Consider the following 14,316-nt stretch of genomic DNA (forward strand, 5'->3'; position numbering starts at 1 on the left):
TGAGTAATCAGTGATTATTCTAGTGTGAAGTAATAATTTCCATCTTAGTATTTGCATTATATTACTGGTTGCACCCACCCAGTGCAGCAGGTGACAATAATAATGGTATATATGCACTTCTAATGGGTATTTAGTAGGTGTCAGTTACTGGACTAAAAACTTTACATGTATTATCTCATTTACTCCTAATAAAAGCACAATTAAGAATGTATTGTGATTATACTATTTCACATTTGAGGAAACTGAACAGAGAACCTAAGTAACCATGTCCACTCATAGAGATAATAAGGGGCAAAGATAATAGATGACTCAATTATTTCTGAAATCAGAGATTATTCTTCTGTGTTGGAACACATTATGATATACTCTAATAAATGTAAAAAACATTTTTTTTTGGCCCAGAAACATAATGTGGTAGAGTAGACAGAGCAAAGGCTAAAGGTCTACATAGAATTGATTCAAATTCCATTTCAGTCACTTGCCAGCTTTGTGTCTCTGTCCTAAGTACATAATCTTTATACTTCAATTTCCTTATCTCTCAGTAAGCAAATAAAACATTCCATGATGGGTATATTGTTTTCATTTCACATGACATATGCAATCAATTAAAAGTAGCTATCTAGATCTTTGTATTGAGATGGATTCCATTGCCATAAACTATTGTGATAGACTAATGATGTCCCCAGTGGACCCTGAATCGGACAGTGTCATCATGGGCATAACAGGTTTGCTCTCCCTAAGCCAGGGCATAATGGAACCTGAGAGATAAGTGATAAGGCCCCCTTCTGCTATTATCAGGTTTTTTAATTCCATGAGTATATATTTAGAAAACAGTTAAGTGTTTGAGCTTCTTCTATCTGTCAGACTTTGAGTTAGCTGCTTTGTGAAACATGATGAAGTATGATCACTGGGTTTCAAGAGTTCATGTTTAGGTCTAATTGTGGGATGGAGGAAGAGAGGGAAAAGAAGCCATGTAGTAGCTAACTTTGGTTGTGGAATAGTATCATAAAAATGCAGAAATTCTCAATCCATTTCTTTATATCAGAGTAATCATGGGCCATAAGTCTAGGACTTCCATGGAAATTAATGGGTAAAATGTCAGCAGAGGCAAAGCATAACCTGATAGGTAAAGCTTAATTTGCTTTCTTCTCAATATTTTCAGCACATGTAAATTCTTTAATATGCCCTCTTTCCCTAGTTTATTTCCCCAACTGCCAGTCTTACCCCAAAGTTCTCGCCGTTCCTAAATTGAGATAATGCTAGAAAGAACCAGACCAAAAAGTTAAAAAAACAAAAACAAACCCTGAGCAAACACTTGTAGGGGATTTCATTTGTCTCCAGGTCTAGGCCTAAAATAGGCCCCACTCTTTGCAGCTCCATATAACTGGGCATCTTTTTTGTGCTTTGGTTAGCTTGTGTGCAACAAGGCCCCAGGAGGAGAACTGACAGAAATGGGTTTACACGGAGCTGCATTTGCAAGCACCCTCCATAGGCATCATCGCATATGCTCTTCTTGTACACCAAGAGCAATAATATTCCGTCAGTCTTTTCCTCAGCCTTTCCTTAGAACCAGCTCAGCTTTCTTTTCTAAGGTGTGATTTTTTTTCAAGTGATATTCAGTTCTTGGATGAATTTTCATAGAGTAGATGGATCAGGTCACATTCTAAACCTCAAGTATGTTAGGAGAGGAAGATAGTGTCTTTTCTTTAGTTTAGCATTTTCTTTCCAAAGTCTTGTTGGGCTTTGGCCTGAAGGCAGGGAAGGCATGTACCAAGTGTGTAGTGTGCATGTGTAAATATATGCATGTGTGTTTTATACATTCTTTACCTAGCACATCTCATTTTCTGTTTGGTTATCTTGGTTCTTGGTGGCATAGCAAATTCCATTATACTTGAAATGTTTAATTGGAGAACAATGATTATGACTTTGGTATTAATCTACATTAATTATGAAAACAGATATTGAATTATTTCATAGCATTTCTAATTTTGTGAATGACTATATGCATTTTTTAAAAGAACTTGCCCTATTAGTGCATTTAACTTTTCTTTTTCAAGAGGATATTGATGTTGTTCAGAGATTCTGTTTTTCATAATCATGTCTAAATAATGCTGCATATTCCTTCAAGGACTTGAATAAGATTGCTTGGGTATCTTGGAAATACTCATTCCTGATGTGAATTTTTGTCTTTTCTGAAGTATGTATTACTTGAGTCTAACATACATAAAAGTACCAATATCTTCACTTGAGAAATGTCATAAAGATGATTCAATTATGTAAAAGCAAATATGTATTAAAAGTCCTTAGAGTAATTTTGCCTATCTTTAGACCCTAATGTAATTGCTGCAGTTAAACAACTTCATCTGTCAAATATTTATGCACTGCAGTTTATGTGCCAGGCTCTTCTCTAAGTGTTAGAGATATTGTATGAACAACACATACACACACACACACATGCACACAATTGAGAAGCTGCCTGTATTAGGTTTTTATTGCCACCATAACAAATTATCACAAAATCAGTGGCTTAAAACAAAACATTGATTATCTCACAGTTTCCTTGGGCCAGTACAGAGTGGCTCAGTTGGTTCTCTGAAGTCCTCCAAGACCAAAATCAAGATGTCAGCAAGAGTACATTCCTTTTTGTAGGCTCTGAAGGAGAATTTGCTTCCAAGATTCTTCAGGTTGTTGACAGAATTCAATCTCATGTGGTTATAGGACCGAAGTCCTAGCCTCCTTGCTGATTCTCAGTTTCTAGGACTGCTGGCATTCCCTGGCTCATGGCCCTCTTCCAAGTCAACAAGGGCAGGGAGAGTCCTTCCATTCTTTCCATCCCTCTTTTTTTCTGCCTCATTTCTCCTGCCTTGCTCTTCTGCCACATCACTTTGTCTCCTTCACTTTCCTCTTCTACAGTTCAGGGTTCACATAACTCTATCAACACACCAGGAAATGCAAAATAATTATTTAAAGGTCAAATGATCAGTAATCCCATCAGTGTAATCAGTAATCTCATCTATAAAATCCCTTCACAGCAGCACCTAGCTTAGTGTTTAATGGAATAACAAAGAGATCAGATTCCTGGGGGTGCAGGGGTAGGGAGGACATCAGATTCTGCCTACCAGCATGCCTATATTCTCTATGACATTTTTGAAGTTTTGTTTTGAGACAGTAGTTTGACCCATAGCATACCAAAATACATGTGACAATAAGAAATAGTTTGAAGTATTTTTCTTTTCCATTTTTCTATGAATAGCCAGTATTTTAGAGGCACTGATGTTTACTTATAACAGGTACACTGACAATGGATTTGTCAAAGTAAAGTCATCTTTTATTTTGTCTAGTTCTCAATAATAATAGTGAGTAATGAATGACAGTGAGTCAGCTTAAAAAAAAGTTAAAGATAATGATTAATAGGAATATAGTTTACTGTAAAGTGATGTCTGACTCAGACTGGATCTTACTGTTCTAAAATTTAAAGAAGATTTTTTTTGAATTGGACTGAAGAATGTTTGGAAAATGAAATAAATATCCTCTAATCATAGAGAATCTCACAGAAATTCCTGACATCAAATGTTTCATGTGACAACTACTTAGGGGGACAGAAGTCAGAAGGGTCCTTGTCCCAACCCTGCTGAAAATGATTTCAAACAGTTCAAAATACAGTATGTTTTTTCATGAGTGATCAAGATTATATCCTTGCTAGGTCACATTCTGATTTGTCTTTTCTGTAAACTTGGGGAGTAGCAGACATGATAGCAGTGGGGAATGGTGATAATTATGGAAGTGAAAACGAAAGGAGGAACAGGATATCTATGGTGCTTGTATATTTGTGTAGGTATTATAATATGCATGTAATGGAATATTAGAATATTAGAAATAGAAAACATTTTGGATAAGCCATACAGTTATAATGCAAAAGTTATTAATTAGAATTGGATAGCTATTTGTTTAGTGGTTTAAATAATTAGGTGGTTAAGTTTTTTACATTTTAATAAGTTGGTTTTCACATAAAATAAGTTTATGTATTTTGTAGATTATAATGGTACTGGTGTTTGCATCAAGGAAAAAATATGATTGCTAAATGTAGTCTCCTTTAAAGTCTTTTCTTTATCTTGGAAATATTTTTCCTCCCTTCAAAACAATATTTTTCCATAATTATATTCTATAATAAAAATGTTTCATGTGCCTATAAAGCCTTCTCTTATTTAAGATTTTTTGATAATGGCCTTGGTATTGTAAAAGGACCCTTCAAATCTGCCAGTCTGTAGAAAAAACTTAAATAATCAAAACTTAGGCTATCATTTTTTTAATTACATGAAAATAACTTGTGAGGTAGGGGTGTGTGTGTGTGTGTGAATATGGATGTGTGTCAGGGTCACCCCAATATTTGAAATCAAGTTTCATACATATATAAAATTTAAAATAAGTTTCTGAGTGTCTAAAATACACTCCGTACATAGGTATAGGGGACATAATGTTGAAACAGAAAGACATGATCCATGACCCTTGAGAATTAAAGTTTAATTGGCAAAATAAAAAAGTCTGGATAAAGACCTACATGTGAAAGCTTTTAAAATGAACACCAGACTTACCAGTCTAACTTTTAGGAGCAAATCAAAAATAACACCATAATTTCACATCATTTTTCCCTTCATTTTTTATTATTTTTTGCTTTTTATTTTCCCCAAATTTGGGAATATATTTTCTCCAAATAAAAAAAGATCCCAAAATTTTTTGGAAGTGCTTGTTTATAGAGAGAACACACACGTACACACAAATCAGTTTGCAGATGACCTTCAATTATTTTAACCAAAGCAATTATTTCAACTGACTTTTGAACAAATGCGAAATGATCATGAAACCCAACAATGGCCAATGCCCATTACTGAAAGCTTCATTTGGCATTTGAAGATAATAAGGGAAATATAGAAGCCACTGACTCATTACAGTCAGTTAAAATGTCTTTCCAATTCTGTGTTTTCTGTGCTTATCCAGTTCTGTAATGAATAGAACTTCTAATGGAAATAATGTGAATTAGCACAGAGGCTGAAATAGAATTAGCATCACAGAATCTTTCATTGATGAGCTTGCTAAGGAAATAAGAATATGCAGCACGTGCTGCATTAAGAATATCATTGGCAGCTCCCACACTGAAATTCTCAGGAATGAGGATAATTGATTCTTACAAACCTCAGCATCATCAAGGATGAACAGCCAAGGCTTGGAAATAGGTTGGAGGCAGTTGAAAGACCAGAGTAAGTATATAAGGGTAGCTGCTTGTCCTTCCAGTGAATTCCATGTCATTCCACATTATATTTCATGTAGAGCTATGGATTACAGAATTATAGTGCAAGAGCAGCAAAGACCAGTGGTCTAATGAAATCCTTGATCCTGTTCTTTGGAGAGAGTCTACATTTCCCAGTCCCCTTGCTGTTAGATTCGGTCAGGTACCTAGGTTCGCTCTTGAGAGTCTGAGTGCTAGTGATAGGAACCTCTTTCCTGCGTGGACCAGAAAATGCTGTGATCTTCTCTCCGTCATGCTTTTCCCCTCTGCTAACTGAATTCAGGTGAAGATGAGGCCAATGAGATGGTGCAGCCAGAGATGTAAGGAAGCTGGATTCTTGGATTTCTTCAGGGAGAAGGCCAACTGGTTGTTACATGACCAAGTAATAATTTTTAATTTTTTAAGCCAGTTAAATATTAGAATCTATTTATTATCAATAAAATATTAGCAGATTACTCTCACTCACTCCAGAAAAATATGTTTTTCAAGGTTAATATTTACTGTTATTTTTATTATGTTCTGGGATCAAAAACTTGTAAGATCAGTAATCAAAAAACAGCTCTAAGTGGTAAGGAAAATTTTATTTAGTTAAGCCTAACTTTACCTATTTGTAACATTCACAAATTCCAAGTTTTAAAAATATCAATACAAATGACTGATTAATTCAACATGATTCCCACCCCCTGCCATTCCCCCAATTTCTTATCTATTATGTCCCTGTTTTCAGGCAGGATAACATTGACCATCTTACCCATCAATTAATATAATTTGAGCAGAGTTTATATTAATGTTGGGAGCATGGAGTGACCAAGTCAGGCATGACCATGCCTTCAGGTTTGCAGCCATGGACAAGATGGATATTTAAAAAAATAATTACTATTTGTTCTATCAGGGATGGCGTGCAGAGAATGGTTAGGTTTTTAAAATTTATCTGTTTTCATCACCACAGTGAAATCATAGATTACACAGACTAGAAAGTGATGAAAGCTAATCAATTACCACCATTAATATGTGAGAGAAGTGATGCCTAATAAAGTTATTGATTATCCTGTATTCATTTATATTGTTAATCTTTCATTGGAAAATATATTTAAACAATGAAATCACAATGCACAAGTCATATCAATAAGGAGACCTGGATACACTTAACTGAAACATGCATTTTATTGCAAACTGTTTTATAAACATTGAGAATTTCTTAGTTCCCTATTGATGCTTAAGTTTTATTAAAAACTTGATTATTACATATGTTTCAAAATATCAGGTATCTAGGGTATGACTTGTAGTTTTTTAGAATCTATGGGGTAGTCCCTTGTTAATCACCAGTTTCAAAGTTAGGTCATCATAAATCTATATTCCAGTCTAGCACTAATTGGTCTTGTTATTTTGGCCAGTTGTCTATAAATTCTCTATGACTTGTATTGTTATTAATCCACTGAAATCTAAATTGCATTGATTTGGAATGATTCAGATGAAAATAAAACTCTAGAAATCAGTTCAGAGAAGAGAAGGCTTATTCAGCCCATGTAACAGGAAGGCTGGGAGAAGGTGGCTGCTGCCCTCAGATCAGCACCGTGAGCGGGGATGTCACAGCCAGTTTCCATGATTCTCTCCCTATCCCTGTGCTCTTTACCTCACTGCTCACAAGTGACTGCTGTAACACTTGGCATTATTTTTGCCTTCTGTGGAAATAAGAGAGAATTTTGCCTTATTTAAATCTTTTTCAAGAAGGGATGTTATGTTCAGGGAATTCCACATACCATTGTTTGGACAGAAGTTTTTCACTTGGTTCCTGGTAGTTTGAAGGATAATGTGCGCATTAAATGCTGTTATCCCAAAGGAAATCTCAGATCGTTAGTCATAAAAAAAAATGGGGGAATGGTTATTGGAAAGGCAAATAGCAGTGTCTGATAGATCAAATTACTTGCCTTGTAGGCTGATATGAGAATTAAATGAGATGATAGGAGCAAAACCCTCAGCAGAGTGCTCTGAACAAAGTACAGTGAGCTGTTATTATTATCTATCCACTGCTAGACAATGTATCAAAATACTACAATATGTATTTTAATATTAAGTATTAATATAAAGTAAATGTTCTGAATATAACCCTGTAGCACATACTAGGAATATACTTTCCTGTCCTCTTGAAATATCAATGAAATATGAAAAAATGTCCCATGTGTTACTTCTGGGTTAAAGTTTCAGAAGTCAGTATGTAGCCTGCCACACTTCCATTTCCTTCCTTGGCAGGCTGATGACATTTTAGATGAGCCTGGGTCCTGGAAAGAGGGTGATGTGGGGCGGATGGTCAGCAGGTCAACCATGACGTACCTGGAGCATGAGTGGAAAATAAAACCTGTGGTTTTAAGTCACTGAGATTTTGGAGTTGTTTATTGGCCCTAGCATAGCTCAGCCTGTCCTGATTAGCACATATATTTCATTACATTCTTTAGCTAAATAAGCCTTGCTAATTTTTCCCTTTACAAGTGAGTGTATAGAGAGTCAGAGGTTAATGATCTGCCTACAGTTACACAACCAGCCAGCAGTGCAATACAGATTTGCAGCCCAGTTTTTATGTTTGTGTAAGTCACCCTAGTGAGTATTGCTTGCTGGCTTTGGGATAGTAATTGAAATGGAAGAGATGGCTTTAGTACATGAATTCTTTCTCTGTATCCTTTTATCAAAACGTTCATCAGTCCTGGACTCAGTGTTTCATTTTTTCACTGATAATTTTATGATGAAAAGTGCCTTTAATATCAAACAGTAAGATACAAAAATAATGGGCAATAGGACAGCTTAGGATTTCTGATTACTTTAACTTTACTTAACCTTTCTCTGTTTTCTTACCTGAAGATTAGGGCCTATACTTCTTAATATGCTTTACACAAAGTACTTTGAGGATATAATATTAATAAGCTATATTATATAAATTACTTTAAGTTTATACATATTACTCTAACTTTTAAATTATATCCAGTGATTAACCATCAAGTTAAAACACATTATTAGAACAAAAAAAAAATCTTAATTCAAGTTTTGCCTTGAATTAAGAAGAGCAAGCAAATAGCAAAAGCAGCATTTATTTTCTCTGCAGACAGAATATATTTTACCTTTTTTTTATGAGCATGAACATCCACAGGAATGGAATGCTGTTACTGCCTTTGAATTTATGACTGTACACTGAACCTTGTGGGGTTGAACATTTACTGTATTCTCACCGTACTGAGTTGTTTTTGTTACATCTGATTCAGGAAGTATTTTCTGGCTTCAATCAAATTCTGCAATGCCTATTTCTTTAAAGAAAAGGGGAAATTTTTGTATCTCTGATTGCGAATGATCTCTACTTGAACAAGATTCTCCAGGAAAAAAGGGAAAGTGATCATTCATTTAACAAACATGTTGAGAACCTTCTGTGTGCCAAACATTGTCCCAGGCACTGAGGGTGTAAAGGAATATATGAGCTGGCTTGTGCCTTCCAGGGTAGCGGTGGGGAAAATGAGGTAAAAACATAGTTATCATATTTGTGTTAAGAGCTATTGTAGAAGTATATGCTTGGGGAAGAAAGGAATCCTTATCTAGGCTTTACTGAGTCATGGAAGGCTCTATACAAAAGAAGGGGTGAGCTACTCTTTTTGGGATGTGTGTTGATTACCAATGGACTAGAAGAGAAGGATATTTAGGGAAGATGTACACACCATGGATTAACGTTTGGTGGTATAGTAAAATGCCATGTTCAGGAAACTCTAAGAAGATAGTTATGGATGGATCTTAGAATTCATGTAGTAGAGTTATTGTTAGTGATAAGATTTAAGAGAAAGACTGGCAAATATAGGACACTCAGATTGTGGAAGGCATATTATGTTGTATGAGAATGGATATGGTTTTGCCTATAAGTAGCACAGATGCAAGCTTCTCTATGTTATATCCATGTACATATTTGCCTTTCTGAAAGTTTGCTCAGGCATCAATAGGAAAGTTGGATTTCTAGAGGTAAAGAACTAGAGTCTGTGGGACTGTTTGAAGTCTATTCCAAAACCTTAGATGAGATATACTGAGGGTAGAAACAGTGGATAGAAGGCATAGATTGGATACATAAATAAGAGATATCACGGAAAGACCTTCATTATCTTTCATGGAGACTAGAGGAGAGGAAGTGATTAAGGATGAATCACAAGTATCTGATTAAGGAGGCGTATGCAGAATGAGCCACATGTTTGGGTATAGAAAGAATGAGTTAAGTTTGGCATATATTGTAATTGTAATTCCTACTGGAAATATACAACAAGAAATTTATTGTGTAAGTCTGGTTATAATAGTCTGGACCAACAATATACATAGGAGGTTCACTGTTTTAGAAGTGGCAGTAGAATCCTCGATACTGTGTGTGATCACCAGTAGACTGTATAGAATGAGAAGAGAAAATATGGGAAAAACATGTTTCAAGTGACAGAGAGAAGTTGAGGAGACAATGTAGAAGATTAAAGAAAGTTACCAGGTAGGAGGAGATCCAGCTTAGTGGATTCATACAAACTAAGGAAATTCCCACCAGTGGAAGAGGTCAGCAGCGTAAATGCCTCCCCGGGAGCCTGCATGATGAAAGCTGAAATGGCACCTGTGTATGTGGCAAAGGGAAATTGCAAGTGCTGATATTAAGAGCAGGTTTAGTGCAGTGGCTTTGGGCAGAGACCTGGAAATGTTGGGTTGGAGGAGAGGAAGATGAGTACATAGGTAATTCACTCAAGGAAATAGTTTTGCAGAGAAAGTACAAAGCAAGTTAATGAAAAGTTGTTAGAAAGCAACGTAGGTTTAAAAATGTTACTTTACTTTTTATTTTTAATAGAAGAGACTTGAAATTGCATATATGTGTTGAAAAGCAACTAGGAGAGAAAGGGTTTGAACCATATTAGCATTATTGATACAACAAGAAGCATGATGACTTGGAAGGGGTGAGGCCTAAAGTTTGGACAAAAGGATGTGGAAAAAGAGGAAAGAGGTAGAAAGAGTATGGAAATAAGTAAGTGTGTTGGCAGAACATGTAAGATGTAAAGCATTATACCTTCAATGAGTCTATATATTAAAGCCAAAAATGTCATATATTAATATTAACTCAAAATGGATTATAGACCTAAATTTAAATCCTGAAATTATAAAAGTTCTAATAGGACATAAGAGAAAATGTTTTTGACCTGAGGTTAGGCAAAGAGTTCTCAGATGCAGCACCAAAAGCATGATCCATAAAAATATAAATTAATAAATTGACTTAATTGAAATTCAAATTTTTTGCTCTGTGATAGACACTGAGAATAAGAAGATATACCACAGGGAGAGCACATTTATAAATTAACTATTTGATAAAGAGCTTGTATTCAGAATATGCAAAGAGCTCTCAAAACTCAGTATTAAGAAAACAACCTAATACAAAAATGCAAAAAATGCGATTACACACTTCACCAAAGAAGAAAGACTTTTGGCAAATGAGCACATGAAAAATGTTCAATGCCACTGTTTTAATATAAGGCAAATTTTAAAACACAGTGATGTGCTACTATATATCTATTTGAAAGTGTAAAATTTTAAAAGATTGACCATATCAATGGTTTTACAAGGACATGGAACAGTTGAAACTCTCAAAAAGTGCTATTGAGAATATAAAATGGTACAGCAATTTTGGAAAACAGTTTAGGGGTTTATTAAAAAGCTAAATGTGCCCATGTCATATGACCTAGCCATCTCAGTCTTTGATGTTTACACAAAATAAAAAAAAAATCTGTAAAAGATTTGTAGGTAAATGTCCATAGAAGCTTTATTTGTAATAGTTCCAACCAGGAAACAGCACGAATGTTCAGCCATGGGTTAAAAGATGAATAAATTGTGGTTTATCCCTTCGGTGGAATATTACCCAAGAAAGGGAATGTATTGATGTAGCAACAAAATGGTTGGATCTCAAAAGATTATGCCAAGTGAAGAAGCCAGACCGAAAATAATACATTTATATAGAATTCTAGAAAACTCAATCTAATCCTTAATGACAGAAAGATAGTCAGTTGTTGCCAGGTGTATTAGTTTGCTAGGGCTGCCCTAACAAAATACCAGAGACTGGGTGGCTTAAACAACAGAAATTTATTTACTCACTGTTGTGGAAGCTAGAATTCTGAGGTTGAGTTATATTTAGGGTTGACTTCATCTGAGGCCTCGCTCCTTGGCGGGCGAATGGCTGCCTTCTCCTTGTGTCCTTACATGGTCTTTCCTCTGTGCACATGTGGCCTTGATTTCTCTCTGTGTCCAGTTTCCTCTTTTTAGGACACCAGTCAGACTGGATTAGGGCCTGCCTTATAGCCAGAATTAATGGTAACTTAATCACTCCTCTGAGGCCGAATCTCCATATAGCATTCTGTGGTCCTGTGGATTAGGGCTTCAACTATGAATCTGTGGGAGGGATGCAATTCAGCTTGTAACACCTGGGAATGGACAGTACCAAGAGATATTACACAGGGACAAGAGGAAATTCTTTGGGGGAGTGACAGAAATGTTCTTTGTCTTGGCTATGATGATGGATTCATGCTAGTATACATATGTTTAAAATGATAAAATGAGCACTTTAATTACATGCAGTTTATTAGATATCAATTATATGTCATTAAAGCTATCAAAACATGTTTGAAGAGAGATGGACTGAGTTCTTGAAAAATGTGCTACAGCACAAGAATAAATCATATCAATATGATTTTAACATAGCAGAATGCACTCCAAGCAAAATGCAAGATATCAACTATTTTTTGAGTGACTTAAGGGACAAACATTTGTAAGCTAACAATACAACTCCCCTTCTGAAATCAGAAATCCCATGACCTGGTTGTAAAGATATTGCATGATGTGTAAAAAAATGAAATGAGCAGTTTTATTGTATATCAGTTAAAAATATTTATTGTATGTCCAATCAATGAAAGCAATCAGAGCAATTTTTTAGAGAGAAATCAATAGGATAGGGCTCTGGCACTCAGGGAGCCTGAGGTATAAAGACATGACTCCCTTTTATAAATTCCATGCAGGACACCTCATTTAAGTTTAGATTAAATGCTTCCAGAGACACACAACTTCCCTAAGCAGCTCGGTCCAATTTTGGGGACATGTCAATTTTTAAACTGCAATGAAGTGCAAAAGGCAAGAATAAATGAAAATAGCCTTATCATGGATAAGATAATACAAGCAGGGATGAATAATTGCTGAACTTCACCATAGATACTTTTGCTGAGGGCCATTACTGTAGGCCATCATGGTCTCAGCCCAACAGGTCGCAGTTGAGAAGTACTGCCTTAGTAATCTGATGGGCCATTATTTGTGAGGCCAGTCTTAACAGCAGAATGAGACTATTGCATACTGAGGAGACTGATATTTTTTCTTGAGAGATTTTGCGCAAAAATGAAAGAATGGGAAGGGGCAGAGAGCACTCAGTGCTAGACAACACGTTTATTTTTCAGATTATTTAAGAAAGAGGCACAGGTTTTGTTTTCTGTTTTCTCCATATTAATTTAGTCCACTATTCTTCTTGTTAGTAGAGATTGTGCATAGCTGACACTAGATGGTATTGTGGCTCCTTCAATTCAGCTGGCTTCCTGAGGGAGAGATACTTTCTGTCTGTGTGTATTTGGTATGCTGCATATGTATTTAATGTGAGATCAATAGCTCTGAGAAATAGGAAATAAGACCAGCCTTTCTTCTAGTTTTAAGCATAAGAGGATGTGTTTGTGACACTCATACTTTATATATACAAATACTATTATTTATATTTTGTTAATAAAATACTATTGAGAATACAAGAAAGAAGGAATCTAATAGGGCAACTGAGAAAAGGAATTGTGCTGACTGTTGATGTTGTATTTTAAATGCTGTAGAAGCAGGTTAATCTTCTAAAACAATACCGTGAGAATACCAGTTGTCCATTTATTTTTTTCTTTTTAAAACAATTTTAATGAGCTCTTCAAATCAGAATTTTTCTTGCAAACAAAAAAACTAACATCTACATGTAATGCCGAAGTTTGAACACAAATCTGACTAAATAATTTCATTACTGACCAAGACATTATTAACATCTTCAACCTCATTATATCCAGAAGTTAGTCACACCAAAAACTCTTAATCTTTAGTCTGGGTTATTGGTTTACTTGTTCCCTTGATCTGGAAAAGATCTTTTTCGTTTCCAGTTTAGAAAATGTTTGCCCCTATTTCAAGGTCAATTTTAATGTCACTGTCTCGATGAACTCACTCTTATCTTCCAGTCTAAGTCAACTCTTATGCTCCCATCAAGCAAAAAACATTTCTTGCAACACTTAGGGAAGCTGGTTTTGTCACAATTACCTTGGTAAATATGCATCTCCTCTATAAACATATAAACGTTTCAGAGTCCAGCACAAAATCTTGCTCACTTTGATTCAGTGATGTTAATGCAGGGTAAAGAATAATCTTTTAGTAAATTTTCACATATTGATCTTTTCATCTAAAAAAAAAGAAACTTAAAGACAGAAATCTTGAGCAAGCTCATATTTACTGTTCAATGAATAAAGACTTTGGGAGTATAAAAATTAACTCTTCACTCTATATTCAGAGGTATTTCTTTATAATGAAGGATCAGTGGTTTATTAGAAAAGATTGGTTTATTTCCAAACTCTTCAATATATTCAGATGGTGAGCTCCCAGAGGTCAGGACTATTTTGACTATATTCAAGAATCCTGTATATTTCCATATAAAGTGTTTTATTCCTTTCTGAGCAAGCCTTTTTCAAAGGTAAAAAAAAGTGGCCATTTTCTAAGTGTTGCTAGGACAATAAATATATAGAAGAGCCAGTTAGGGAACTAATAAAGTTTTGGGTGTAAGTTAGTTTAGGCAGCTAACATCTGAAAAGATAAAGGGGAGCAGTCCACCATTGAAAAAAATGTATAATGTAGGCAGTTGCCCTTTTTTGATTAGATGTTTCAGGGGAATAGGACCCAAGAGCATGAGACTATAGCCAGCTGGTTCCATAGCCAGCAATTCC

The sequence above is a fragment of the Manis javanica genome, chromosome 2 (assembly GCF_040802235.1).
Source record: "Manis javanica isolate MJ-LG chromosome 2, MJ_LKY, whole genome shotgun sequence".
Classification (NCBI taxonomy): Eukaryota; Metazoa; Chordata; class Mammalia; order Pholidota; family Manidae; genus Manis; species Manis javanica.